At 46.3% G+C, this 5,079-nt stretch overlaps 1 non-coding gene across 1 annotated transcript; it reads left to right on the forward strand.

The window, feature by feature from the left end:
- Positions 1-510: 510 nt before the first annotated feature.
- On the forward strand, positions 511-636 carry LOC127190221 (small nucleolar RNA SNORA17). Its single transcript, XR_007830726.1, has one exon. It is a non-coding gene; the product is annotated as a small nucleolar RNA SNORA17 (small nucleolar RNA).
- Positions 637-5,079: the final 4,443 nt, after the last annotated feature.

Raw genomic sequence — 5,079 nt, forward strand, 5'->3', positions numbered from 1 at the left:
ATCTTCAGAAGTATATTAGTCATGTATTGAGTGATAGTCACCACAGCTCTCTCCAAGCCCCAATGCAAAAGCACACTCAAAAATCCAAAGAAGTCAATGAAAATAACCCAAAACTTACCAGGTGCTAGAAAATGAATTAAAAATATATCAGGAAACCAGAAGACATTATTTTTAGCAAAGACATGGTTGATTACCTTTGAGTTTTAATGTTGGATGAAAATTGCTGAGTATGGATCAGAAATAAAAAAGACTAGATGAAGAGAAATCAGACAGCAAGATACTATATTGATCAGGGAAGAAGAAAATTGAACATACAGAGTAGATGGTTGATACCATGGTTCTAAGGAGAAGACCTTTTAAATATGAAGTTGATATGATTTAATGAAAAATTAGACGCAGTGGAGAAAGACAGTGAATGGAAAGAAAGTTTCTATCATCAGCTGAAGGGAAGTGGTGTCATTGTCTAACCAGACAAATGCAGAAGATATGTTCAGATAAGAAGGGAGTTCACTTGTCCCTTTAAGCATTACAGATGTGGCTGCTGTGTCACATGTGCGTCAGTAGGTGGCAGAGGAGAGAAGCTATGTCTACACTCCTATGCCCTATGGACATATGAATGATTAGTAGCCTAACATTCCCTGAAAAAAAAGAGAGCTGAATACCAGTCCAGCACCAGGAGGTCTGGACAGGACGCCAGGCTGAGATGTGCACCAATCTGATGCCAGGAGCAAACCTGAAACTAGGAGAACCATGCCAGAGACTGCAGGTCTTAGGTTCGAGTGAACCCAAGACAAATGACCCCCGCAAAGAGCCACTCAAGCAGGCTAGCCAAGGAGTGAGCTGAACATGATCCCCGACAAAGAGCTAGCCTGAGGTGACCACCAGACCAGTCTGGTACCACGCAGGTCCTGGAGGGGAGGAGGGATAGATCAAGTCCAAGATGACTCCTTCCTAGCACCATAATGCACGAGCTGAGCATAGCACCCCATCTGAGATGACCCCAGACACTCAGAGAACCCAGGTAACACTAAGAGGAGCAAGTAAGTGATAGAAGAAAGTAAGAGAAAGGGAAACAGAATGATGCGGGTGGGATGAAGAAAGGCAAAACTGGAGGCTCAAGGGTAGTGAGGTGTTATCACCTGGGACCATAGCGGGTGCTGGCCTGTGCCGCCACCAGGAGCCATGTCTGGGTCTACGGCCCTGCATCAGGAGGGATCTGTTACCACCAAAGGCCAGGGGGACATCCGTGGTCTGGGATGGAGCACCAGAACGTTTTGATGTCTGAGGGCTCTCCAGAACTGGCTCCACCCCTTACCTGGGCATCCTGGGAGAGCTAGCCCTGGAGAAATGAGAGCAGAAGAGCTGAATCTCCCCTTAGGAAGCTGCAGTGCACAGGAGAGCAGGGCCCAAACGCTGCAGGAATTGTGGGTGAGCTGGCCCCAAGGATACGAATGTGGGAAAGCTGGTCTGCCATGTGGTGGCGGGGACAAGAGAGAGAGATACCCTCCTCCCTGTCGATTTTCACCACCTGCAAGATGTGGGAGACCTAGTCCCAGGGTCATGAGATCAGGACAGCTGTCGCTGGCCCTCACCCGCTGCAGGATCTCGCCTGGGCATCACAGTAATGCAGACCTTGCTTGGTATCAGGGTTGCAGTGAGCTGGCCTGAGAGTGCGAGCATGGGAAAGCTGGCCCGGCAACTTGTCTGCTGTGTGGCAACGTGGACTAGGGTGAGATGTCCTGTGTCTCCTTGCTCCTTGCCACCTACAGCAGGCCAGAGAGCTGACCCTGAGGTCATGAAAGCAGGAGATCTGTCCCCGCCCTTCACCTGCTACCGGACGTGGGGTGAGCAGGCGCTGCATTTCTCCTGGGCAGCACAGTAGAGTTGGCCCTGCATGTAGGGGTTGCAGGAGAGCTGGCCCTGCCTCTAGTCTGCTAGGTGGAAGTGTGAAAGAGGAAGAGGCTCTCCTCCTCTCCTTTGCCCTTCACTATGTATGGTAGGTGAGAAAGCTTGCCCAGGGGTCATGAGAGAGGGAAAACTGGCCATGTCCCTCACTGACTTCAACACTCAAGAAAGCAAGACCTGCACCTCTCCTGGGCAGCAAGTTAGAGCTGGCGCTGATTTCAAGGGTTGTTAGTAATCCGGCCCCAAGGGCATGAGAGTGGGATGACTACCTCAAAAACCTTTTAAACCTAGATCTAAGGCTTTGAATTGGCCCACCCCAACATCATCTACCCCATCGATGAAGTGCTAGCACGCATGCCAGGGCTAGTCCTACAGATCCAAAACTACAGTATCTTCCTGACACAGGGCAACAACAGGATATGTGAGAAGAGTGCCAGTGAGGTTCCAGTGTTGATACAGTAGCAAAAGCCAGAGGCCTCGTACCAGATAGAGTCATTGCAATGGACATTTATCAGCAAAAAAGTGTGAACAAAGGAGTACACTGTGGAACACACGGTAGCAGACTACATCTTCCACAGCAAGTTTTTTTTTCTCTCTCTCTGTTAGCAGGGGGGAGGTTGCAAGGGCAGAGGATAGGTATAAAGGGAGAAGGAGATAAGTGGGATTAGGGTGCATGATATGCAATTCATACAGAACCAATAAAAAATTTAAAACAAAAAGGAGAAGAAGGGGGTTTGGTGGGATGAGTTCAGCGTTCGGAGCCTGCAGAAGTGCCGACTGAGGGTGAGGGGAAGGTGTTAGAAAGCCAAGTCGTTTTTGATTTTTGGTTTGTTGTTGTTGTTGTTGTTATTGTTATTGCTGTTGTTTGGGTTTTCTGTTTTTGTTTTTGTTTGGTTTTTAGAATCTAGATTCATTCCTGTGATTTATGAGTCAAATAAGCAAGGAAGTTAAGAGGAACCTCCTAGGTAAATTGAGTTATGGAAGTGTAAAAAAAAAAAAAAAAAGGAAAAAATAGGCAAAAGAGGAGAGTTGGGAATATAGGGGAAGGTCAGAAGACATGAGTGACAAAGGACACAATCCGAGTCCTTCCTAACTGCTGTCTGCACCATCCATTTTCTTTTCTTTTTTTCTTTCTTTCTTTCTTTCTTTTTTTTTTTTTTTTTTTTTTTTAGTGGTCACTGTTTGTTTGTTTTTCTTTTTTAATTTTATTTTATTAATTTATTCTTATTACATCTTAATGGTTATCCCATCCCTTGTATCCTCCCATTTCTCCCTCCCTCCCATTTTCCCCCTACTCCCCTCCCCATGACTGTTCCTGAGGGGGACTTCCTCCCCCTGTATATGCTCATAGGGTATCAAGTCTCTTCTTGGTAGCCTGCTATCCTTCCTCTGAGTGCCACCAGGTCTCCCCCTCCAGGGGACGTGGTCAAAGATCTATCTGTACTTTGTTCTCTAGAGCCAGAATTAGTTATTAATCTTTTCTAATGGAAATCTGATTTTTCTTTAGAATTTTTTTCTCCAGACTGACCAGATTTTACAAAGGGGATAGAAAGAATAATGGGTGTGGGACGACTGTGTGCATGATATCCAGGGCAGTTCTTCAACGAGACAGGTCCCGCTAAATACCAGCGCTCATCTCCACCCTGTCTGAGCCTTTGGTCAGAGAGCAAAGCTCGGCTTTAGGTCCTTCAGTAATCCTTGAAAGCCTCTCGAGCCAACAGCAGTTTCTCAGAGTGAACATTTTTGTCCCTCGCACTCATATGTTGCAGCCCTGACCCTTGAGATGATGTATTTGGATATTGTACAGTCGGGAAGTTTAGGTGAAAGGAGGTAACAAGCAGTGGTGTCCTTAAGTGTGATAAGGGGCACTTTGCTTGTTGTGCACTCACATGAATAAGCTGTGTGCACAGAGCTGTCTGCTGCCTACAAGCCAAAAAGAGGTCCCGGTGTGAAATGTTTCCTGCTGGCCTTGATCTTGAACCTGTAGCCTCTGGGAGTGGAAGAAATAAATGCTTGTTGTTTAAGTATCAGGTGTCTGGGATCTTGGCACATTACCCACAGCACACTGAAACAGATGATCATCAGAGAAGACAAAAGGGACACATAGGATTTATAGTCCAACCTCTTCCTTATTTGTTTTATTTTCCCTTCCCCACCTCATGCCTATTTGTGAACAGCCTTAGAAACAACATGAAGATGCAGGTGCTTTCCTCATAAGCCTCTATTCTTCTCTTCATCCTGCAATGACTCTTTCCTGGAAACTAGTATTGGTAGGAAAAATAAATTACTGGTGAGAACACAGAACTATGATCAAGATACAGTTGATCCATCAACAAAACAAGCTGCAGTTAAAGCCAAAGAAAATAAGATTTTAAAATTTATTTACTTATTCACTTTATATCCCTATCATAGCCCCTTCCCTCCTCTCCTTCTTCTACTTTTCCCTCCTCCCTGTCTCCTCAGAAAAGGGGATCCACCCACCAGCAACAATCTGCATTGGCACTTCAAGTCACATCAGGGCTAAGAACATCTTTTTCAGGGGAAAGTGATCCACAGGCAGGCAAAAGAGCCCATGTCAGAGAAAATCCCTGTTCTACTTGCTAGGGAGCCACATGAAGACCAAGCTGCACATCAGCTACATATGTGTAGGGGGTCTAGGTCCAGCCAATATATGCTCTTTGGTTGGTGATTTAGCCTCTGAGAACCCCCATGGTCCTTGGTTAGTTGACTCTGTTGGTCTTGTGAGGTTCTTGTTCCCTCCAAGTTCCTTTATCTTTCCATCAACTCTTCCACAAGACTCCCAGATGTCTGCCTAATGTTTGGCTGTGGGTCTCTGCCTCTGTTTCAATCCTCTGCTAGGTGGAGCCTCTCAGAGGACAGTTATGCTAGTCTCCTATCTGCAAGCACAGCAGAGCATCATTAGTAGTGACAGGAGTTAACTCTCTCCCATGGTTGGGTCTCAAGTTGGGCTAGTCATTGTTTGGCACTTCCCTCAATCTCTGTTCCATCTTAATCCCTGCACACCTTGTAGGGAGAGTAGATTTTGGGTTGAAGATTGTGTGGGTGGATTGGTGCCCCCCTTCATCCACTGGAAGTTCCATATCTCTCACTGCTAGGAGTCTCATCTAAAGTCACCCCGATATCCTCCCTGGTGTCTATCCAGTTGTGGGTCTC

The sequence above is a fragment of the Acomys russatus genome, chromosome 5, assembly GCF_903995435.1.
Source record: "Acomys russatus chromosome 5, mAcoRus1.1, whole genome shotgun sequence".
Taxonomy (NCBI): domain Eukaryota; kingdom Metazoa; phylum Chordata; class Mammalia; order Rodentia; family Muridae; genus Acomys; species Acomys russatus.